The sequence below is a fragment of the Bubalus kerabau genome, chromosome 22, assembly GCF_029407905.1.
Source record: "Bubalus kerabau isolate K-KA32 ecotype Philippines breed swamp buffalo chromosome 22, PCC_UOA_SB_1v2, whole genome shotgun sequence".
Taxonomy (NCBI): Eukaryota; Metazoa; Chordata; class Mammalia; order Artiodactyla; family Bovidae; genus Bubalus; species Bubalus kerabau.
The window spans coordinates 13,279,470-13,305,452 of record NC_073645.1 but is presented as its reverse complement, the minus strand read 5'-3'; the positions used below and the strand labels follow the sequence as shown (position 1 = coordinate 13,305,452).

The window sequence follows — 25,983 nt, the reverse complement described above, 5'->3', positions numbered from 1 at the left end:
AAACCGCCCATAAACCACCAAACTCTAATATCCACTTGAACATACTTCCCTTTTATTGTAATTTGCTTTTAAGAAAATACCATCCAGAAGTTATCTAATTCAATAAAGCATAATGAATCAGAAATAAAATTTCTAAATATCATTTTCTTTGCCTGCCAGATGCCTGAAGCCCAGAGATGAGGTCAGTGCTTGGGCATTATTAATCAATTTTATTTAATTTTCACGTATTTCCTAAGGGCAGTACACGAACAAGATGAATTTAATCCAGCACTACTTTCAAAAGCAAAACCTCTCCTAGAATACCTCTCATCCACCGCTTCTCCAGGGTTCCTCAACCACAGGAAATATTCTAACTGTTCAACATATTTCAGTAGACAGCTGCAGTCACATTTCTGGTTTTGAACTAGACAATCTCTTCAATGCAGGGGACAAAATCCAAACAGGCTGTGTCCCTCCAAAAGTTTCCCTGGCAGATTACTTGTAAATGGTCAAAAAATTCCCTATACTGCCAATTGTGTGCTTAGTCGCTCAGTCGTGTCTGACCCTTTGTGACCCTATGGACTAAAGCCCATCAAGGTCCTCTGTCCATGGGACGTTTCAGGCAAGAACACTGGAGTGAGATGCCATTTCCTCTTCCAGGGAATCATCTCCTATGTCTCCTGCATTGCAGGTGGATACTTTACCGGCTGAACCATCAGAGAAGCCCCTGCTGCTGCTGCTGCTGCTAAGTCGCGTCAGTCGTGTCCAACTCTGTGCGACCCCATAGACGGCAGCCCACCAGGCTCTGCCGTCCCTGGGATTCTCCAGGCAAGAACACTGGAGTGGGCTGCCATTTCCTTCTCCAATGCATGAAAGTGGAAAGTGAAAGTGAAGTCGCTCAGTCGTGTCCGACTCTGTGCGACCCCACAGACAGCAGCCCACCAGGCTCCTCCGTCCATGGGATTTCCCAGGCAAGAGTACTGGAGTGGGGTGCCATTGCCTTCTCCCAGGGAAGCCCCTATGTATTGCCAAAATCATGAGCAAGTCCACTGTTTCTCTTTGCACACCCCACTCACTTCCTATTTTCCTTCCCTGCAGCTGACATCCCTCCATTCTGATGTAGTTTCCTCTGAGTGTGGTTCCTGGGCCACCTGCAGCATAATTACTCAGTAGAGGAGGAGGGTGGTTGTTAACAAGAAACAGATTTCTATGCCTCACCGAGTCAGAATTTCTGGGAAGGGTGCCCCACAGATCTCTATTTTTATCAAGTGCCCCAGAAGATCTTTATGTTCATTGAAACCTAAGACTCAGTGCATTAGGAAAAAGTTCTCTAAGACAGTAACCAATAACCTCTAAATGCCTGGCCTTGATCAGCTGAACAGTACCTACTCTAGAACAAACTCATGCCTCATTTTAAATGAAGTAGAGGTAGTTCCTTTCTCCTCCCACTTCCCTCACCTTTGTTGTTCAGTCACTCAGTCGTGTCTGACTCTTTGCGACCTCATAGACTGCAGAACTCCAGGTTTTCCTGTCCTTCACCATCTCCGGAGCTTGCTCAAACTCATGTCCATTGAGTCGGTGATGCCATCCCACCAGCTCATCTTCTATCGCCCCCTTCTCCCCTTGCCTTCAATCTGTCCCAGCATCAGGGTCTTTTCTAATGAGTCAGCTCTTCGCATCAGGTGGCCATAGTATTGGAGCTTCAGCTTCAGCATCAGTCCTTCCAATGAATACTCAGGACTGATCTCCTTTAGGACGGACTGGTTTAACTTCCTTGCAGGCCAAGGGACTCTCAAGAGTCTTCTCTAGAACCACAGTTGCAAAGCATCAATTCTTTAGCACTCAGCCTTTTTCTACTGTCCAGCTCTCACATCCGTACATGACTACTGGAAAAACAATAGCTTTGACTATATGGACTTTTGTAGGCAAAGTAATGTCTCTGCTTTTTAATATGCTGTCTAGGTGTGTCATTGCTTTTCTTTCAAGGAGCAAGTGTCTTTTAATTTCATGGCTGCAGTCACCATCCACAGTGATTTTGGAGCCCAAGAAAATAAAGTCTGTCACTGTTTCCATTGTTTCCCCATCTATTTGCCATGAAGTGATGGGACCAGATGCCATGATCTTAGTTTTTTGAATGTTGAATTTTAAGCTAGCTTTTTCTTGTAACACACTTTATGTTAAGTCTTTTCTCTTAATGTTCTTTTATTCCACGTTTCTTTCAAGGCTTCAGTTAAGGCTTAGTCTGAGCACTGTGTCTTCACTCCAGCCACTTTCACCACGGTATCCAACTGGGATTGAGTGAGAACTCAACAGTTCCAAGGCTAACTACCTCTTTCCCACAAGTATTCAGTTCAATTCAGTTCAGTCACTCAGTCGTGTCCAACTCTTTGCGACCCCATGAATTTCAGCACTCCAGGCCTCCCCGTCCATCACCAACTCCCAAAGTTCACTCAAATTCATACCCATCGAGTTGGTGATGCCATCCAGCCATCTCATCCTCTGTCGTCCCCTTCTCCTCCTGCCCCCAATCCCTCCCAGCATCAGAGTCTTTTCCAATGAGTCAACTCTTTGCATGAGGTGGCCAAAGTACTGGAGTTTCAGCTTTAGCAACAGTCCTTCCAAAGAACAGCCAGGACTGATCTTTAGAATGGACTGGTTGGACCTCCTTGCAGTCCAAGGGACTCTCAAGAGTCTTCTCCAACACCATAGTTCAAAAGCATCAATTCTTTGGTGCCCAGCTTTCTTCACAGTCCAACTCTCACATCCATACATGACTACTGGAAAAACCATAGCCTTGACTAGATGGACCTTTGCTGGCAAAGTAATGTCTCTGCTTTTTAATATGCTATCTAGGTTGGTCATAACTTTCCTTCCAAGAAGTAAGTGTCTTTTAATTTCACGGCTGCAATCACCATCAGCAGTGATTTTAGAGCCCCCCCAAAATAAAGTCTGACACTGTTTCCCCATCTATTCGCCATGAAGTGATGGGACAAGATGCCATGATCTTCGTTTTCTGAATGTTGAGCTTTAAGCCAACTTTTTTGCTCTCCTCTTTCACTTTCATCAAGAGGCTTTTTAGTTCCTCTTCACTTTCTGCCATAAGGGTGGTGTCATCTGCATATCTGAAGTTACTGATATTTCTCCTGGCAATCTTGATTCCAGCCTGTGCTTCTTCCAGCCCAGCGTTTCTCATGATGTTCTCTGCATAGAAGTTAAATAAGCAGGGTGACAATATACAGCCTTGACATACTCCTTTTCCTATTTGGAACCAGTCTGTTGTTCCATGCCCAGTTCTAACTGTTGCTTCCTGACCTGCATACACGTTTCTCAAGAGGCAGGTCAGGTGGTCTGGTATTCCCATCTCTTTCAGAATTTTCCACAATTTATTGTGATCCACACAGTCAAAGGCTTTGGCATAGTCAAAGCAGAAATAGATGTTTTTCTGGAACTCTCTTGCTTTTTTGATGATCCAGCAGATGTTGGCAATTTGATCTCTGGTTCCTCTGCCTTTTCTAATATCAGCTTGAACATCTGAAGTTCATGGTTCACGTATTGCTGAAGCCTGGCTTGGAGAATTTTGAGCATTACTTTACTAGCGTGTGAGATGAGTGCAATTGTGCTGTAGTTTGAGCATTCCTTGGCATTGCCTTTCTTTGGAATTGGAATGAAAACTGATCTTTTCTAGTCCTGTGGCCACTGCTGAGTTTTCCAAATTTGGTGGCATATTGAGTGCAGCACTTTCACAGCATCATCTTTCAGGATTTGAAATAGCTCAACTGGAATTCCATCACCTCCACTAGCTTTGTTCGTAGTGATGCTTTCTAAGGCCCACTTGACTTCACATTCCAGGATGTCTGGCTCTAGGTGAGTGATCACACCATCATGATTATCTGGGTCGTGAAGATCTTTTTTGTACAGTATTACCTCTAAGTAAAGTCATTCATTCATTGACTGATTCAACATTATTTATAAAGCTCCTACTTCATGCTAGGAGCTAGTGAGCAAAGATACAGACACTATTCATCTTATGAAACTTATATTCTGCTAGAGGCAGGAAGTTGAGCAGAGAGATGCTAAGATATTAACCATCTGCACAAATAAATCATTAAAACTGTGGTAAGTGCTACAAATACAAAATACAACAGGTAGTTATGCATTTTGGGGGCAAAAATACCTCAGAAGTGGTGACGTATTCGTCTCAGTACTTCAGGAAGACACCGATTTACCTTGTTACCCGATGTCAACTTCAATCACCTAAGTTACATCTGCCAGGTTTCTTCCCTGTAAAGACACTAGTTTTCCTCTTATAATTACAAAGTATCTTATAGCGAGTTACTTTGAGAAATGCAAATATACTTTTGCCTATTCATTTCAGCGTTCAAAGATGATTCATTCCTGAAGCAGTTATTTCTGTAGAGTTTGAAAATGGTGAATTTTATATTTCTGTCCTTCTATATCATTATTCTATATTTATTAGTTTAGTTGGAGTTTTTGTTGAAGGTTGTTTAATTTTTGTACCAAATTTTTAAAGTTTTAGCCTAATCGATCTATTTTTCCTTGATGATATCTGGGTTATACATCATTCTTTAGAGGGTCTTCAAACTCACTAATGATAAAAATTTTAACTATGTCTACCAATCTTTTTCTCCTAGTAATTTTATGGTTAGTTATTTTTGAATGAATACCTTTGATCTGTGTGCAATTTATTTTTATGTAAGGAGTATGACAAGGACAGTTTCTTTTTATCATGAGGCAACCTGACCCGGAATCTCTTCAGTTTTGCTTAGCTTCTTGTCTAATTCTCAACTCTGCTCAATAAGGTGATCTGCCCAAACTAGACACATAGTACATTATTTATTCAAATGAAGTAATCTCTGGTGGCTCAGGTGGTAAAGAATCTGCCTGCAATGCAGGAGACCTGGGTTCCATCCCTGGGTTGGAAAGATCGCTTGGAGAAGGGAATGGCTACCCCCTCCAGGATTCTTGCCTGGAGAATTCCATGGACAGAGGTCCCTGAAAGGCTTCAGTCCATGTGGATGCAAAGAGTTGGACATGACTGAGCATCTAACACTGTTAATAATACCTCAATGAAGCTGAAAAAAACAGAGTCTGTGAATGATGGGTAAACTTACATAGAAAAAAAGATACTGGCAATTCAGAAAAGAGGCAAAGATGCAACTGTGTTTGAGGTATCCCAGGACTGGACTGAGAGTGGTAAAAAGAATGTAGAAGGATAAATAGCTATTGGGAGAGATTCTGAGGGGAAAACACATAGAACTTGGAAGTGAAGTGGACAGACTGGGATTCAGGGGCACAAGCAGGCAAAGATACTGTGAATGTTGGCATGTAAGGGAAGCAGAGATGGTGATGCATCTGACTTCAGAAGAGATTTCTCCTGTATTTCAGTGCATGCCATCAACATCCAATCAGTTACACAAACCCGGGAAAACCTGGAAATAGTTGCCATACATCTCCTTCCTCCCTCAATCCACATCCATTCTATCGCTCATATCTACTGAGTCACCCTCCAAGATAACTCTCAAATCTGCATTTTCTCACCATCTTTCTTCAGAGGAGCCTAATCTGTGTCACTTTTTATTATGTCTGCATCACTAGAATAGCCTTCTAATTGGTCTATTTGTTTCCATCACGTCCCTCTTTGTTTAATTCTACATACAACCGGCATGCCATTCAAATATTGTCATTTCTTCCCTTAAAACCCTTTAACAGCTTCCCATCACTGTCAATATCACATATCTTTAATAGGTCCCACAGAGCTGGGTCTGATCCAGCTGCCAAACCACCAGCCTTCTCTGTACCCTCATTTCACACGTTTACTTCCTCTGTATCCTTCCAGGGTTAGTTTAAGCATCTCTTCCTCAGGCAGATATTTTTGGCTATTTCCAGACTAAGCCACACTCTTAGTCATACACTCATGAAGAAATATACGACAAACCTATATTGAGGGATTTTCTACAAAACAACTGGCCCGTGTTCTGAAAACGTGTCAAGATGATGAAAGACAGACAAAGACGGAGGGAACATTTCTGACCAAAAGGGACTAAGAAGACGTGACAGCACAATGCCATGTGTGATCCTGGATGGGACTCTGGACCAGAAGGAGGACACTGGTGAAGCGTGAATAAGATCTGTAGACTAGACATTATAGTACTGTAGCAATGTTAGTATCCTATTTTGACAACTACCATGATTAATGAGGTGTTAAAATTTGGGGAAAATGGGTAAAGGATACACAGAAACTCTGTGTACTATTTTTGCAGTTTTCTGTAAGTCAGAAATTACTTAAAATTAAATATTTGTAAAATGTTCAGCTAGTCCTTTAACAATTCCTTCAACAAAGGACAACAAAAGGAAAAAAAGTTTGCATGACATGCAATATATATAATACCGGCTATGTCTAAACTATAAGGCATATTTGGGTAACAGTAAGAAAGAGATAAAAAGTTGAATAAAAACAGGCAAATGAACAAGTCATAAGAGAACTATGAATGGCTAAGCAACATGTGAAAGATGTTAATTTCACTAGTAATTATGAAACTATGAATTTGAAATGGTATTTTCATTTATTTGATAAACTTACATGATCCATCATACTTAATATTGAAGACTGGAAGAAAAATTGGCTATTTAAAAAATAGTACTTGTTTCTGTTGACCCAGCAATTCCAAGTTTTTCCCATAGACTGTCCTGCCCAATAAAACACTAATAACACACGCACATACACACACACACTTAAACACACATTTGCTCTAAGTCAATGCAGAATAGCTTAAAAATATTACAATTCTGGAAACTGAAATATGTAGGAGGAAATGGAAATATGCAGGTTATTTGAAAAAAAAATTTCTATAGTAAATGAAGCCATCAGAAAAGACTTACATCTGTATGCTCTGAACCAGGAAGTTGTCCGAGTTACAGCATTAAGTGAAAAAAAAGCAAGTTATAAAATAACACAACTCCCATCTTGTATTCCTAATACATATGTATTTAATGTATTTTGGTGTTTGCAAGAAAAAAGTTGAACAACATACACTGGACTGTTTTCAGCTGGTGACTCAGACAGTAAAGAATCTGCCTGCAATATGGGAGACCTTGGTTCGATCCCTGGGTTGAGATGATACCTTGGAGAAGGGAATGGTGACCCGTTCCAGTATTCTTGCCTGGAGAATTCCATGGACAGAGGAGCCTGGTGAGCTAAAGTACAGGGGGTCGAAAAGAGTCGGACACAGTTGAGAGACTAACACTTTCACTTTCAACATAATTTGTTACAGATATGTATCACTTTATAATCAGACAAATAATACTTTTTTTTTTTTAAAGCCTATAAATCATAAGTAGGTAGCTCCAGAGTTTTAGTCCAGCCCTGCCAGTTTCTAGATGTATGGATTCTGATCAATTATTCCCTGAGTCTATTTCCCTTGTCTAATGTGAGACTCATGCCCAACCATGGTATGGCAGTAATACTAGTTGAAATATATAGTTATTCAAGGGCTCTCAAAGCTGAGAGAGACTATATGTCCTGATGGCTGGGCTGGGTGACCTTGATGTTACACCATAACATGCAGCTAGCTGCCTGTTGTTGTTTAGTAAAGTCACCTTTGAGTCTTTTGTGAACCCCATGGACTGTAGCCCACCAGGTTCCTCTGTCCATGGAATTTTCCAGGCAAGAATACTGGAGTGGGTTGCCATTTCCTTCTCCAGGGGATCTTCCTGACCCAGGGATCGAACCCGCGTCTCCTCTGTTGGCAGGTGGACTCTAACACTGTGCCGCCGCTGCGGCTGCTGGAGACAGCAATTTACTGGCCATAGGCCTTAAGGAAAACAGCTTGGGACAATTCTGCTTCATGAACCTTTCAGTCAGTCCTGCTAAAATCAAGGCCTAAGTGCTCACCTGCTCCCTTCTGCCTTTCATGAATCCTCTCTTCTGGACCAGGTATCAGGTGTCCCTTGCACAAGAGTAAGGCTTGTTTGCATCAGGTTAGTCCCCTGCTCAAAAAAGCAACTGGCAACCTACTGCCTACCAGAAGAGGTCCAAGCACTCTTGCCAGCCCTCGGTGCTGTGCACTATTGACTTTGTTTTCCACTGCTTCGTAATATATGGCTTCCTCTACTTCTCTTTTTGATCAAACCCTCTCTGTCCTACCCCAACATCCGCCATTCAGAAGGTTCGACATCCTTTCTAAAACTTCCCACCAACTCTGTGGTTTTCTGATTTCATCTATTTAAAAATAGGTAGTAATAAGGAAATAAAACACAGTATTGGGTGCCATTATAAAAACCCCAAGGCAGCACTGACACATGTTATTCCATAAAAATGTATATGAAAGTCAGAGGAATAAATGCATAAAACTTAAAAACAGAAGCACAAATCTGAATATGAAATTAAATTTAGCTTCTAAATAGGTTTTCCTCTAAGTATGGTTTATGGACCACCTGCATCAGAATTCTCTGAAAAGGTTGTTAAAAGAAGTCTCCCGGGCCCAGTCTAGACTTACTGAATAATAAATAACCTATGGGAGGACTTCTCTGGTGGTCCAGGGGCTATGAAATGTAGGGGCACAGGTTCAGTTCCCAGTTGGGGAACTAAGATCCCACATACTACATGGCCAAAAAATAAAACAAAATTTTTTTAAAACTTACAGGGGTGGCATGGAAGTCGTTCTGGTTTTTTGAGACAGTTTGAAATGCACTGCCTTAGTGACCTTTCTAAGTCTTTCAATAATATTACACTTGACCAAAAGAAAGGGCTTCCCTTGTGGCTCAGATGGTAAAGAATCTGCCGGCAATGCAGGAGACTCAGGTTTGATCCCTGGGTCGGGAAGATCCCCTGGAGAAAGAAATGGCAACCCACTCCAGTATTCTTGCTTGGAGAATTCCATGGACAGAGGAGCCTGGTGGGCTACAGTCCATGGGGTCACAAAGAGTCGGACACAACTGAGTGACTAACACATTCACTAACATTCTGATGAAAGAAAAAGAACCTTGATCTCCTAAGAATGTCATTTACATTTCTTTCAAAGCCATATTTGAATTTCTTGAACTTTTCAATATTTGGACAAAAAAGTTCCACACCCACTACTGATTCCAAATGATTTTCATTTTTTTCCCCCTTAAAGAGGTATAATGGTTCAGTAAGCAGTTTCTCTGCCCCATTTTTACAAAAACAGGAATGTATGAAGGATTTATTCCAGGTTTCTCTTTTCTAACCTCATTCTATTCACCACTTCCAATTGTTCTTCCCGTTAAAGAAAATTTACCTTATGGAACAACTTAAAAGCCAATCTTTCAAGGACAAAACAGATTGGAAAAAAAAAAACCTGGAGTCAACCCATCAGAAGACTGAAGCATGAACCCACAGGCATGAAGGCCTCCCCATATTTCTTCCCAGTGGCTGAAATTCATGCTTCCAGAGTTAAAAGACAAGGCTCCATAAACAGGTTAAATAAAATTACAGGGTCCTTAGATGAGCTGAAGTTAACCAAGATGGCCATTAGTGATTACAGTTTTCTTTCTGCTTTTAATGAAAAGGTGCACAGTTGATTATTGCCCTAGCCATTCAAGTCTGAAATGTAATACTCCCCTAGAGACCCACCCTAAGAGGTACCTTAGAGTGTACCTCTAAGTACCTGGGCAGACAAAACAGGCAGGCAGTGTTAACTGGGGCCTAGAAGGGTTAAAAATGACTCATCACTGGCCACCTGTTTCCAGATAAACCAGAGTCAAATTAAGTGAAGCAATCAAAGTGAATAATTTGTGATGGGTCTCTGAACAGTTATCTCTTATATGAACCTGGGTTGAATCTTTGGTTCAGTTACTGCAGTACTGCTGAAACCTAAGTATAGCAAAAGTGTAAAAACAAAACACCAAATTCATAAAAACTCAAATTCTTTCATCCTTAATCAAGTTTAAACTCACAAATTTTTAAAACAGTTCCTTTAAATAAACTGGACTTCAGTTAAATAATTACTAACACAAAAGGGTAAAATCAAACAGTGCAGGCTATATTTTTAAAAGTCAGATTTAAAAAATATTCCTCAAGTAAATAGTATCCATGAACTTTTTACACAAGACCAAGAATAGTTTTTGCCTCTTTAGAAAAAAACAATGAGTTACAAATTTCTGAAAGTTATTTATGAAAACAAATAATTATGAGGACTAAATTGCCAACATTCGTTGGACCATAAAAAAAGCAAGGGGATTCCAGAAAAAAATCTACTTCTGCTTCATTGACTGTGAGAAAGCCTTGGACTGTGTGATTCACAGCAAACTGTGCAAAATTCTTAAAGAGATGGGAACACCAGACTACATTATCTGTCTCCTGAGAAACCTGTATGCGGGTCAAGAAGCAACAGTTAGAACCTTACATAGAACGACTGGTTCAAAATTGGGAAAGGAGTACGAGGCTGTATATTGTCAGCCTGCTTATTTAACTTATATGCAGAGTACATCATGTGAAATGTTGGGCTGGATAAGTCATAAGCTAGAATCAAGATTGCAGGGAGAAATATCAATGACCTCAGATATGCAGATGATACCACTCTAATGGCAGAAAGTGAAGAGGAACTAAACAGCCTCACCTTGAAAAAGGTGAGTGAAACAGTTGACTTAAACTCAACATTAAAAAAAACTAATATCACGGCATCTGTTTCCATCACTTCACAGCAAACAGAAGGGAAAAAAGTGGAAGCAGTGACAGATTTTCTTTTCTTGGGCTCCAAAATCACTGTGGATGGTAACTGCTGCCATGAAATTAAAAGACACTTGCTTCTTAGAAGGAAAGCTACGACAAACCTAGACAGCATATTAAAAAGCAAAGACATCACTTTGCCAACAAAGGGCCATATATAGTCCAAGTTATGGTTTTTCCCGTGGTCATGTACAAATGTGATAGTTGGACCATAAAAAAGGCTGAATGCCGAATTGGTGCTTTCAAATTGTGATGCTGAAAAAGACTGTTGAGAGTCCCTTGCACTGCAAGGAGATCAAACCAGTCAATCCCAAGGGAACTTGAATATTCACTGTAAGGATTGTTGCTAAAGCTGAAGCTCCAATACTTTGGCCACCTGATGTGAAGAGCCAACTCATTGGAAAAAACCTCGATGCTGTGAAAAATTGAAGGCAAAGGGTGAAGAAAGTTGCAGAGGATGAGATGGTTAGATAGCATCACCAACTTAGTGGACATGAACTTGAGCAAACTCTGGGAAATAGTAGAGGACAGGGAAACCTGGCATGCTGCAATCCATGGGGATGCAAAAAGTCAGAGACAATTGAGTGACTGAACAACAACAACAACGTAATGTTAAAATATTGAAATCAGTGATGACATACTCCTTCCTAAAGAAGTTGTGGAGGAATTGAGAATTTTTTATTCTTTGTTGCCGTAGCAGTCTTCCCACCTCTAATTAAAATCTGATATCTATTTTTTTTTAATTGAGGTATAGCTGAAGTATAATATAATGTTAGTGGTAGGTCCAATAATAAAAAAGATCTGGCCTTTTATAATTAGATGTGATGTAATTATTTCAACAAGTCAAAGAATAGCTGATATTTAACTTTAATATTAAATTTAAATTAAACTAAAATTAAATTTAATTTTAATATTAAAGTTAAAATATTTAAATTAAAATATTAATACTCTAAAATATTCTGAATAAAAATGGTCATGAAATAGCATCATAACTTCACCATGGTTTATGAATGGGAGATATATGAGACTCTTAAAAAGTGGATAAAGGTAGATGGCATAGAAATTTTTCAAACTACATTTCCAATAATTTCCAATAATATAATATTGGAATTATTATAATATTGGATACATTTCCAATAATATAATATATACATACTCATCTGTAACATCTCTCCTTATCCAGTGATTATATATAATGTAAATATCTCCCTAATATAATGTATTATACAGCATATATATTACATATAATGCATATTTTTATAATGCACACATTTATATAATGAACACATTATATTATGTATACACTACATACACTGTAGCTTCCCAGGTAGCTCAGTGGGTTAAGAATCTGCCTGCAATGCAGGAGACACAAGAGACACAGGTTTGATCCCTGGGTCCATAGGGTTGCAAAGGTCTGGTGGGTCCATAAGGTTGCAAAGAGTTGGACACAACTAAAGCGACTGAGCACACACACACATTGTATAAAAGATACGTAGTACATATTACACGGGCTTCCCTGGTGGCTTGGCTGGTAAAGAATCTGCCTTCAATGCAGGAGACCTGGGTTTGATCCCTGGGTCAGCAAGACCCCCTAGAGTAGGAAATGGCAGCTCATTCCAGTATTCTCACCTGGAGAATCCCATGGACAGAGGAGTCCGGCAAGCTACAGTCACTGGGGTCTCAAAGAGTCGGACATGACGGAACAACTCATGCACACACACACACACACAATCTTCCTGCCTCCAGCAAAGGTTCACTAGGTATAAGAAGGGATGTCACAAATGAATATAATATATATTACACAGGTCAACTTTTAGGCAAAAACAAATTGGAACCCTTCTTAATAAGGAATTTAATGAAAAATACCACTTACAAAACCATTAAACATCAAGGAAAAATAGAAATAATTTTGTACAAGAATCTGGGTACTAATTCTATACAGGAGATGATAAACTCTACAGTGGAAATGATTGGAGCACCAACTCTCATGAAGACAAGCCTCCACTTTTCTCACTCTAATAAGTGTCCCCACCTAAGTCAGGAAAGCAGACACTCAGTCAGATTGTCTAAGTTTGATGCTCAGTTCTGTCACTCTCTGAGCAATGACCCTGAGCAATTTACCTAGCTTCTTTGTGCTTCAGTTTTTTAATTTGCAAAATTGTACCTATTGCATAAGATTGTTTTATGAATTAATAATAATAATAACAAACATGTTGCAATTAACCTCATGTCAGACACTTCTTAGAACTTTCCATTTATATCTATTTATTCATTTACTCCTCCCCCAAACCTCATGAGAGAAAAACTAACACCCCAATTGAAAGACGAATAAACTGAAGCTCAGAGAACTTAGGAACTCACCCAAAGACACATAACTCATAAATGGCAAAAAGAGTTCATGTTCCTAACCACTACATCATCTTTGAGATAACACACGTAAAGGCTGAGTACAGTGCCCAGCATATGGCACATGTCTCATAACTAATGCTTTTATTAATAAGCATTTGTCAAATGTTTGCAAGATTCTGAGGTTACATCAGGGCTTGGGAGGAAAGAATGCTTTGCATCAAGTGGAGAGGTGTTCTGTGGATGTGGAATACGTGTGTGACCACACTGTATGTACCCCAGGTTAACACCTCCTCTTCCACATAAAACAAAGAATCCTGATGTCTGGCTGTCTAAAGTTTTCCCTTCTTCATCCCAGTGTCACTGGGATCCTCTGTTAGGCTGTCATTATCTGACACCAGATTATACCTGTACTCTCTCCTTTTGCCAATCCACTCCCCACCCAATTGCCAAAGTGCCCTTCCATAAAGATTCTTTCACGCCTACTCCTTTCAAGAAACCTATCTTGAATTGGCTATGTTACCAAAATCAAATTTCCACTCCCTTGCTTTCAAGGACCTTAATAAGACATGAAAGGAACATGACTTTAACTTTAGTTCAAGTGCTCTGGTGCCTACTTACCAAATAAATACTTGATAAGAATGGCTGTGTTTCATTATGCAGAGAAGAGCAGTGTTTGTGCTACTTCAAAACCATGATAAGCAGTTTTAAAATTTTATTTATTTTGGGCACAGCCCAAGAGAAAAAAACTTAAATATTTAAGTATCTCATCTTAAACAGCTTGACTGGAGTCTCAAAAGGGAAGAATAACAGAAAAATCTGCTTTATTATATGCACTATAATGTTAATATCTAGGCAAATTTCAGTCAGCTTTCTGATCTTTCATTCTGAAATTAGATCATGAATCACAGGGTAAACCTCCAATGACTGAGGATGGAAAATGAGAACTATTAAAAAAAGGGGGGCGGTGGGGGCATAACACCCTTCATATTCAAGATCACACAATGCATTCATTTCCAAAAGTGTCTTGAAAGGCTAACTAGAGCTAAGCAAAAATATGAATTACTGGTTCTTATCTCACAGGGCTGCTTTTAATAAATACAAGTTGCTAAGTAACCAGTGGTCTGAATTAATGTCTTTTTTCCAACCATATCAACGGACAAAATAGTATAGATTTAAATTTAAAACTTAGAAAGAAAATCAAACATGAACTTCAAAGACTTAGCTATTTGTCAAATGTTTAAGTGACTTTTCCACTCAGCATGAGAAGATGAAGGATTGTACTAGAAGTTCACCTGATTTGCTTAGAAATCCAACTAATTTCTGACAAAAGGCATATCCAGATGTAGCTACATCCAGATCATTCCTGAGTTGAACATTCTGATGTCAACTCAGGATTTCTGAATGTACACTCAACACATCCAGTTGCACAACTCACATGTTCAGACAGCTGAAATAAGCAAGTCAGTAGGTACCACTACAGTGGTTTTTCATTTTGTTTTAGAAGGATTGCTATTGTTCCTTCAGTTGGTCTTAGTTGACTGTATCAATTGGCTCCATTTTGACAAAATGTTTAATGATTCCTATAAAATGATGGCTAGAAACAGTCAACATTAAAAGAGGTTATATAGTAAGCATAGGAAGATTCTAGAATTGGTATTCGTTTAAATGAATATTTAGTGTACAGCTAAATATTTAGTGTATTAGCCTCCAGAGACAGAGAACTGACCATCATATTTTCCAGAATGACCATGAGTCACTTTTTGTAGTTTCAACTGAAGTTACTTCTAAATTTTTCACAGGACCGAGAAAAAAAAAAAAAAAAAGCTAGGATTAGACAGAATCACAAGCCCAGTGGTTTAAAAGTGTGTCTAATGGGTAAATGTGTCCGCCAGGGAGGCACCTCGTAGTTTCTGGGCAGCATGTACTATTTCTTCTACCCCTCAGATTTTGAGCAAGAATCACCAGGCTTTCCTTCTCTGTAAAAGGCAACCTCACTCCCTGGATTGTAGCTGTAAGTAGGTTTGAGAAGAATCCTTGAGGGAGGAATGTGATCAAACTGTGTTAAGTCCTTTGTGCTTAAAAAAAAAAGAGAGAGAGATAACCATTGCTAACAATTCTTTAACTATTTTTATCAGTCCTTCTCGGAAGCCAATCCCAGAAACAGTCTCCTCTCCAGGAACAAGTCTCTTTACTGAGGTCCCCTCCATCCTGGGGACCACGATGCTCCCATTTCTCCCTCCAAGCCTCTCACTGGGAATGAGGCTTATGAAACAGGATGAAAATATGCAAGAAACTGACCCTGAAGACCACAGTGGATAAAGCAGTAGGGCTCTTTACCTGCTGATTTAAATGGTGCTTCCTTGACAAAAGAGTGTAAGAAAACAAGATTCTTCCTAAAATTCCCAAGAACCAGCTGATACATAAATTACAGTTAAAGTAGTATATTCAAGAGCAGATTCCCAAGAGGCAAGCAAATTGCTGTATATACGCTTGAACAGAAAACAAGCAGACGTTCATTTTCCAGGGGGATTCCAATAACATCTCAAGTTTCCGAATGAAAAAGATGTAACGGAGTACATCGTAAAGAGGAACCTAATTCTCAAAGGCACTGACTCAGTATTAAATGGAAACATAGATCTTTACAGAGAAGCTACATAATGCCCACTATAACAGAGTCACAGAGTACATCTCTGAAGTTCAAGTTAGCATCCATCCCACAAAGACTGCCAACTAAAACAAGGTTTGGAAAAACAGATAACAGGCTTCATCTCTATATAAAACCACCATAGAAAACTACTCCCCTAAACTGGAAACAGAAAATCAAACATTCAGGTGTAACTGAACTGCTGAAACGAATCTGCCATACTGACCTTGACAGGGCCTTGAATCGTGAAATCATAAAGCAGCATCCTGATGATTATCCATTATAAAGTCGGAAACGCCTTAAAACCCAGGACTTCATTTTATTCTCAGTGGCTAGCAGGATGTTTGGAACGCAGTGTGCTCTCCGGAGCTCACTTAGATTTCTGTTTTACTTACTACCAAACACTGATTTCCATAAAGCCACCCCCATGCCACTCAAGCACTTAAGATTTCCTTCAATCCTCCCCATCAGGTTCTGCTTCCTGAATTACTTCTTGTTTATTTCTTTATTTCTAAATGTCTGTAATTACAACACCTTAGGCTTTTGACTATCAGCGGTGTGGGGTTGTTTCAGAAAGTTCTGGAAAATTATGTTTTAGTGACATGCCACTTTGTGCATTTCATTAAGGCTTTCAGTTAAGGCTTATACGTTATTCAGGTGAGAAAAAAAAGCCTTAAGAGTGGCTCGTCAAGGGCATAACAGTAAGCATCAGATACAAAGACCTGCCACACGTCCCTCCGGGACGCCTGTTTTTCCAACCTCGCCCCTTCCTTCCCCACACCACGCACCCCCAAAGACAGTGCGGTGGGCTCTCTGAACCATCTCCGAGGCCGCACCCCAAGTCTATACCAGAAACACACGCGGGTACATGGATCACCGCCAGGGTCCCGCCCTGCCCCCCAGGAGTCACAGCTTCCTGCTTTCCCCATCAAGGTGAAACTAACCCCTGGGGGCCCGCCGGGGGGCGGACAGAGGCAACGCAGGCGGAGACAGGCGATCGCAGGGCTGGCAGGAAGGAAGTGAGCGGCTGGCAAAGCGCATTTTCCTCCCGCGGAGCAAGCCCGGGACAGGACGCCGCTAGCGGAAGAGGGGCGAGAGCGCGCCAGGCCGGTGGCACACGCGCCCGGCGTGCACACGCATCTGTGCCGGTGCGCGCTCACCCGCGGGCGCGCGCGCCTACTCACCAGTCAGTCTCTGATGTCCGGAGCCCGCGTGGCACGGCGACTGCAGCGGCTGTCTCCACGCCTGCTGTGTGGCCTGGGCATCCGTCTGGCCGCTGCAGCCCGAGCCGCGGTGGCTTTCGCTAGAAGGCAGTGCCGCCGGGTGATAGCGCGCCCAGGGAGCAGGCGCCCGCTCCCTGGCTTCGGCGACCCTCCTCCGCTGCTCTGCGGGCTGGTGGTGCTTTGCCGCTTTCACTTGTTGGGTCTCGGTGCGCTCCTCCCCTTCTTCTCTTCGCCGCCGTGGCTCCCCAGCGCCGGAGCAGATAGCTCCCTCAATCCCAGACGCGCAGGCCTGGCGAAACCGAGCCTGCAGCAGCCGTCCCTGCTACCGCCGCGGCAAGAAAATAAACTGCCCCTGCGAAAGTCCTGGCCGCCTCTGCTCGGGCCCCTGGGTGCCGCCTCCGCCTCTGCCTCAGCCCCCCTCCCTCTCCCCGGCGGCGGCGGCGGCGGCCTCCAGTGGTCCCAGAGAGAGCTCGCGGTTGGAAGCGGGTCTCTGCTTTCGGCCTCGAGGGAGTGTGAAACGATGGAGCGAGACTTTCTCTCCTGAAACTCTGCCCCTCCCTTCCTCGCCCGGAATTCTCATTTTGCTCCGCCATCACTGTCACCCAGGTGGACCAGAGTAGGTGCCTTTTAAGTGTACACGTGTGGTGATACAGCAGGATTTGAGCGTGAACTCGTGGCGCAGTGGTAAAGAATCCGCCTGCCAATGCAGGAGACACAGGAATCTGGGGTTCCTTCCCTGGCTTAGGAGGATCCCCTGGGGGAGGAAATGGCAACCCAGTCCAGTATTCTTGCCTGGAAAATCCTATGGACAGAAGAGCCTGGCGCGCTGCAATTCATGAGGTTGCAGAGAGTCAGACACGACTGAGCGCGCACACACACTCGCATTGGAGTCAGAGGAAGGAAAGGGTTTTGATGGAAAATCTCATTAGACCTCCTGTTAGGAATTCCATCTTGAGATTTATCCATTACCCACCACCACCATGAAACACTTTAGTCCTCTTCCTTTCTGCCCACTCTTTGTCCTCTGGTAATGAAAGCTATTATATATGCTGGATATTATATTAACATGTGTAGTGTTTTTAGTATGGCCTTGGCATTGAGCCGGGCACTCTTGACGTGAAATCATACGTCATCCTCTCCACAGCCTTAGAAAAGTTACTGCTATTTTCCCCATGACTGAGATACAAAGAAGCAAGGTAATTTGTCCCAGGTTACCTACCTAGAGGCCTTCTCTGGTGGCTCAGCGGGTAAAGCATCTGCCTTTAGTGCATTAGACACAGGAGACGCCAGTTCCATTCCTTGGTCAAGAAGATCCCCTGGAGAAGGAAATGGCAACCCACTGCAATATTCTTGCCTGGGAAATCCCTTGGACAAAGGAACCTGGGGTCCTTAAAGAGACCTGACTAAGAGACTGGACACACAACACCTGTGCTGGGTTGTGAAATGGAGAGGTCTGACTATTACAGGCGGTCTGCACCCTTGAATTTTAAGAAGCAATGATGTCATTGGGGTTGGGGGGAAAAGTCAAGGGGGGGGGTTGTTTTGCTTTCAAATTTTAAATTTGAGTCTAAATTTTAAAATCAGGAAATTTGGGGATTTCCTTGATGGTCCAGTAGTTAAGACTCTGCCTTCCAAAACAGTGGGCACGGCTCCATCCTTGGTTTGGAAACTAAGGCCTCACAGGCTGTGGGGTACAGCCAAAAATTAAGAAAATAAATAAGTAAAATCAGGAAACTTTATAAAAATTCAGACTTTGGGCATGTGCTAGAAAGTTGGAAGAACTTGCAATTTTTCAATCATGGTGGGTTCTAGCAGCCATCATCTGGAACGGAATATGCGCTTCAATTTCCCACACTCCCACCACTCCTTTGTACCCCACCTCACTGACCATGAGGATATGGTAGACAGTTGAGTGTGTAGTCCTCAACTAGATAATCTCATGATGCTCAGTCACGTCCAACTCTTTGGGACCCAACCTGTAGGCTATAGCCCTCCAGGCTTTTCTGTCCATGGGGATTCTCCTGGCAAGAATTCAAGTGGGTTGCCATGCCCTCCTCCAGGGGATCTTCCCAACCCAGGGATTGAACCCAAGTCTCCCACATTGAGGGTGAATTATTTACCATATAAGCCACCAGGGAAGCCCCATGACCTACTAGACAATCTAAAATTCATTGGCTATTTAAAAAATTATTCAAGATTTCTAAAAAATATTAATACTCTGAAACAAAGAATCCCACATAAATATTTACAGTAGTCGTTGATCATGGTCTTGTTGCCTAGAATCCCAAACTCTCATAAAAGCCAAAATGGCCATACTCAGGGTCTCCTCCCTGTACCAGCTAAGGTACTGTCTCGTGACCTACTTTATCCATGTCTCTGAATCTGGAATCTGATTCAAAGAGACATTTTTGAAATAACACCATTATCTGTAAAGTGGCTTTTGGTGCCCATAAATAGCAGTGCCAGAGGTGAGAAGCGGGGCAGTCCAATAGCGGTATCAGTGGTGTCCTCCACAGGCTGTTTGGGCGGTGTTGCCTGTTCTGATGCCAACTACCCAGCGGCCCTGCCTGTTTGATGAGCCTGCTTTTCCAACCTTCCTGTCTCTTCGGTGTTTGATGTAATGGCCTTCAAAGACATTTCCCTTCTGCTTAAGTTAACCAGAATTGGTTTCAGTTTTATCTACGAGAGCTCTGACACAGTGCCATTGGGTTGATCCAAACTCTGCTTCCCTTTCATTAACTGAATTAATGAAAAGTAGGCACAGATACTTCTGTTGTGGTCTAGTGGTTAGGACTCCATGCTTTTAATGCAGGAGGCATAGATTCGATCCCTGGTTGGGGAAGTAAGATCCCTCACGCTGCACAGTGGGGCCTAAAAAAATAATAATAAATAATGATAATGATAATAACAATAATAAGGTGGGCACAAGTATTTATACAACTTTTTAAAATTAATTAATTTTATTTTGGCTGTTCTGGGCTGTGCTGCTGCACAGGTTCTTCTCTGGTGGCAACTGGGGGCTACTTAGTTGCCATATTTGGGCTTTTCATTTCGGTGGCTTCTCTTGTTGCAGAGCATGGGCTCTAGAACACAGGCTTAAGAGCTGGGCTTAATTGCTTCAAGAATATGGGATCTTCTTGGACCAAGGATTGAACCCGTGTCTTCTGCATTGACAGGTGTATTCTTTACCACTAACCCATCAGGGATGCCCTACAACTTTTATCTTAGAGAATTTTAAAGTGTTCTATAATTTTTCTTCCACTTGTAGAGATTCTATTTCAATATTAATCCCTTTAAAAGATAGGATTTTCCACCTTTATCCATTGTATTAACAAAGATTGTGTATAAAAAAGTTGACCTCAATGCTAGTGAGGATGCAATAAAATGAGCCCCTTATCTGGTGGTGCAATTTGGATATTCTCCCAGGGATGGAATTTATCAGTGTGTTAATTTATATAACAGAAGCTATAAAATACACACATCTCTTTGCCCAAAGTAATTCCACTTCCGGGAAGCAATTTATCCTAAGGAAATTGGAAATGAGTAAGATTTTTTTCCACTGAGATATTTATCACCAACTTTGGATTTTAAAGTTATGTTTATTATGAAGCTGCTTACAATACAATGTTAAATAAATAAGAATGGTACAAAACTGCATATATATATATATATATATATGTATATATAAAATCTCAAGTAGGTAAAAACAGAGGGAAAACACATAAGGTAATTTATTAAAATTACCCCCTAGAGATTAGTTATGGGCAATTTTAATTGCCTTCTTTACACGTTGCTATAATTTAAATTTCCTGTAAAGGACATGGTTTTGTCTTATTCAGGGAAAATAAATATTAAATAAAAATAAAAATAAATAATATTGTAATATTGTAATATAAAAAATAAAAAATATTGTAATCAGAAAAATAGTAATGTTTTATCTGTCACAGTGGGCTTCCCTGGTGGTTCAGTGGTAAAGAATCAGCCTGCCAATTAAGGGGATAAGAGTTTGATTCCTGGGTCAGGAAGATCCCCTGGGAAAGGAAGTGGCAACCTACTCCAGTATTCTTGCCTGGGAAATCCCATAGACAGAGGAGCCTGATGATCTACAGTCCATGGGGTCTCAAAAGAGTTGGACACAACTTAAGGACTAAAACAACAATAATTTATCACTGCCTCATTTGTAATAGTTACATAACAAATGTTTGAGAAAAATCTAAAGGTAGGAATAAAGAAGGGAGGGAGAAAGGAAGGTCACACTATTTCACAAAATGAATTAAGGGATAGTGTCTCCCCTGTCATTTGCTTAGTTGATGGTACATATAGAAACTGGAATGCAACTCTAAATTGCTTTATTAAGTAATGCTGCATTTGAGTATTTCCCAACTGTAATAAGTGGCAAAACAGTAATACCTTTCTCACTGGATGAGTAGTAGGGAGTTTTTTTTTCCTGTTCCACAACATCAGCGATAAGTCTGTTCAGAGAAGTTGGATGAGCACAGGGTGTTGGTGTTTAAGACAAAGAGGCAACTTCTTGCCTCTGATTGGCCTTTACCTGGCGGCTGGCCAACTCTCCTTGGGGCACCCAAAAGTCCCTAAGTTTGGAGTAGTCTTTGTTCTCCCCATCAGTCAACATCCTAATAGAATCGTATTTGCTGAAACTGACAACACTTGCACCTTGGAAATAAAGCTATGGGACAAACCTAGACAGCATATTAAAAAAAAAACACACACATCACTTTGTCCACAAAGGTCTGTATGGTCAAAGCTATGGTTTTTCCAGTAGTCATGTAAGGATGTGAGAACTGGACAGTAAAAAAAACCTGGGCCCGAATTGATGCTTTCAAAGTGTGGTGCTGGAAAAGACTTTGGAGAGTCCCTTGGACAGCAAGGAGATCAAACCAATCAATCCTAAAGGAGATCAACCCTGAATATTCATTGGAAGGACTGATGCTAAAGCTGAAGCGCCAATACTTTGGCCACCTGATGCAAACAGCTGACTCATTGGAAAAGACCTTGATGCTGGGAAAGATTGAAGGCAAGAGGGAAAAGAGGCAGCAGAGGATGAGATGGTTAGATAGCATCACTGACTCAATGGACATGAATTTGAGCAAACTCAGGGAGATAGTGAAGGACAGAGGAGCCTGGCGTGGTGCCATCCATGGGTTCTCAAAGGGTTGGGCACAACTTAGAGTCTGAACAGCAACAATAGTGCAAAGAGAAAGTGGGCAGGGTTGAGTTTAAATTGATTAAGAAATTGAAATTGCATTTGTGCATTCCCCAAATTGTTTGGTGTGTGCACATAAAATGGTGGTCCTTGGAATGCTTCTCTGGTGGCTCAGATGATAAAGAAACTGCCTGAAGTGCAAGAGACCTGGATTTGATTCCTGGGTGGGAAAGATTCCCTGGAGAAGAGAATGGCAATCCACTCCGGTATGCTTGAGTGGAGAATTCCACAGACAGAGGAGTTCTCTGTCCGTGAAGAGTCCGTTATGACTGAGCAACTTTCACTTTCTTTACTGGGGGTCCTTCCTGAGACCAGATGAACTGGGATTCTTGTTCTTTGTTTCACATATTTAAAATTTCCTGACTCTGGATTATCTTTAAAATCAAGGGGGAAAAGTGAATGAAAATGACCAACTCATTCTACTGGAAGAAAAACTCATCTCATAGATTGTGTGTTTAAAAGCATGTGCTTTAGAAATTATTATATTTTTAAAAACATTTGTTCTTAAAACTCTTGGGTTTGCAGTTGTTTATACCAATGGTTCTCAAAATATGAAAGTGACCTTTGAAATCTTTTCAGACAGTCAAAACTATCCAGTCTGTTCAGCAAGGTCAAAACTGTTTTCATGAAAACATAAATCCATGATTTGACATTTTTGTCCTCAATCTCTCATGAGTTTGTAGTGAAGTTTTCCAGAGCTGCATGGATGCTGTCTCCACAGCCAGAGTACAGACACAGGTGTAGAATCCAGTCATGTCCTATGAAGCCAGAAGCTGAAAGAGACTTGTAATAATATAAAATAGGGCCAGTTTTCGTACTAATTTGCATTATGTTTGGTGAAAATACCATTATATTGTAATGAAAGTGAGTTGTTTGGTTTAACATGGGATCAGTTTATTATTTTTATTACATTGATAAATATTTTAAATGTGTCTATATTATTTTTAGTATAGTAAAAGGAGAAGGCAATGGCAACCCACTCCAGTACTCTTGCCTGGAAAATCCCATGGGTGGATGAGCCTGGTGGGCTGCAGTCCATGGGGTCGCTAAGAGTCGGACACGACTGAGCGACTTCACTTTCCCTTTTCACTTTCATGCATTGGAGAAGGAAATGGCAACCCACTCCAGTGTTCTTGCTTGGAGAATCCCAGGGACGGGGGAGCCTGGTGGGCTGCTGTCTCTGGGATCGCACAGAATGGGACACGACTGAAGTGACTTAGGAGCAGTAGCAGTAGCAGCAGTATAGTAAAAAATGGATAGATGTAACTCACATAAATAAAAGCTCTCTAGAGTCCTCAATAATTTTGAAACTTGTTTTAAGACTGTATAGATGTACACTTAAAACTAACACAACATTGTAAATCAACTATACTTCAATAAAAAAGAAATTAAATTCAGGATGGGGAACACATGTATACCTGTGGCAGATTCATTTTGATATTTGGCAAAACTAATACAATTTTGTAAAGTTTAAAAATAAAATAAAATTAAAAAAAAAAAGAAATTAAAAAGAAGAAGATTGTATAGAGTCCTCAGGCTGAAAAGTTTGCAAACCAATGATCTGTGACATCAAGGAGTTATTAATAATAAGGGGCTTGTTATTATCTGAATAGGGACTTCCCAGGTGGCTCAGTTCAGTTCAGTTCAGTCACTCAGTCATGTCCAACTCTTTGCGACCCCATGAATCACAGCAGACCAGGCCTCCCTGTCCATCACCAATTCCCAGAGTTCACTCAAACTCATGTCCATCGAGTCAGTAATGCCATCCAGCCATCTCATCCTCTGTCGTCCCCTTCTCCTCCTGCCCCCAATCCCTCCCAGCATCAGAGTCTTTTCCAATGAGTCAACTCTTCGCATGAGGTGGCCAAAGTCCTGGAGTTTCAGCTTTAGCATCATTCCTTCCAAAGAACACCCAGGACTGATCTCCTCTAGAATGGAGTGGTTGGATCTCCTTGCAGTCCAAGGGACTCTCAAGAGTCTTCTCCAACACCACAGTTCAAAAGCATCAATTCTTTGGTGCTCAGCTTTCTTCAGAGTCCAACTCTCACATCTATACATGACCACTGGAAAATCCCAGGTGGCTCAGGGGTAAAGAATCTGCCTACTGATGCATGAGACACAAGAGACACAGATTTGATCCCTAGGTCAGGAAGATACCCTGGATTAGGAAATAGCAAGCCACTCCAGTATACTTGCCTGGAAAATTGCATGGATAGAGGAGCCTGCCAGGCTACAGTCCATGGGGTCTCAAAGCGTTGGCAGGACTGAGAACACACACCACCACCCAAGCTCTGAATAACCTATTTTCCCCTCAAACCTCATTGAGGAAATATATCATAACTATGGCAACTAGCCTGTGTCAGTAAACGCAGGAAACAACTGCTTCAAAAATGGAAACTGCAGGCATGTTTGGCTTTTTCCACTCCTGGGATTTATTTTGGTGCTCTCTTCCTGTTAGTTACTTAGGCTTCAGAGAATTCTATGCCCATTATGTTCTCATATCCAGTATATTGGATACTCAATGAGGTTTCAGAATTCCTGGAAACTTGTCTTCTCCTACAAACTGCCCTGAGTCTCATCCTTCTGAGCCTAATTTTTCCTGCAGAACTTGGGAATCATGGCCACGTTACAAAGGTAGCTGTGAAGCTCTTAAGGTAGTTATGAAACTGGTAAATATGAGAATATTTTGGAAACTACAATGAGCTTTACAGATAGAAGGCTTACTACAATTTAACATGTTGACATCCAGACATTTGATGAAAATGTAAATTCTCTCTTCAACTGGTATTATTTAATCCCTTGGATTCAGGTACATAAGATGTTGATAAATGTGGATAAATAGTAGCAGTGTTTGGAGCAATAGACTTTTTTCTAAAGACCTTTGTTCGCAGGCTGACTTACATACAGACATAAAGGATGTGTTTGGAGGGACAGACGGGTAGAGGGAGAGCAGGAGAGAGGCGGTGGTAATAGAAGAGCAGCTGACCCCTACGCTTACTGTCACAGCGTGTCCTGTGACAGCGGCCTCTCCCCTGGGGCTGCTTCACGTAATAGAAATCCCTCTGTGGCAAGCTTTACTATTATTTAACAGCTATTCAGTAGATTCAGGCAGAAAAGCACACAAGATAGCATTGTATTTGTTATTTAAATTTAAAATGTCTGGGCAATGCAAGAAGAATATCTTCTGTTTATAGAAAAATGTGCCCAACTGAAGTTTTCATTGGAGAGAATAAAAGCTTCCTAAAATACAACTCTTAATCTATTGCTGTGTGAGCAAAGACATGACCCTCTCCAAAGACAAATAGTAAAAATAGCAGATCTCTAAAGATACCTGTGCAACTGGGCTTAACCTTAGTCTCATAATGTAGATACATGCTAATGTCTTTGTCTGCTCAGGCAGCTGCAAAAAAAAGGCCACAGACAGGGTGGCTTAAACTACAGAATTTTTCTCATGTTTCTGAACACTGGCAAGTCCCTATTAAGGTGCTCGCCAACTGGGTTTCTGGTGAGAGCTCTCTTCCTGTCTTGCAGACACCAACCTTCTCTCTGTGTCCTCACATGGAGGCCCAGGGGAGAAACAGATCTCTCTCTCTTTTCATCTTATTATAAGGCCACAAATTCTTTAGCGTTAGGACTCTACCCTTCTGACTTTATTTAATCTTGAAAAGAAAGTGAAAGTGTTAGTTACTCAGTTCTGTCCAACTCTTTGAGATTCCATGCGCTATAGCCCGCCAGCTTCCTCTGTCCATGGAATTCTCCAGGCAAGAATAGTAGGGTGGGTAGCCATTTGACCCAGGGATTGAACCCAGGTCTCCTGCATTTACCATCTGAGCCATCAGGAAAGCCCTTATTTAAC

General features: G+C 41.3%; 1 protein-coding gene across 3 annotated transcripts in view; it reads right to left on the bottom strand.

The window, feature by feature from the left end:
- Positions 1 to 17,265, bottom strand: part of STAMBPL1 (STAM binding protein like 1) — a 53,363-nt gene extending 36,098 nt beyond the window's left edge. Inside the window, exon 1 of one of the 3 annotated variants that reach the window (XM_055560267.1) lies at positions 16,865 to 17,265. The gene's annotated coding sequence lies outside the window, so the exon portion shown is untranslated. Of the gene's footprint in view, positions 1 to 16,624; positions 16,807 to 16,864 lie in introns of those variants that run through there. The other 2 variants (XM_055560268.1, XM_055560266.1) reach the window with 2 other exon arrangements.
- Between the last annotated feature and the right edge of the window lie 8,718 nt (positions 17,266 to 25,983).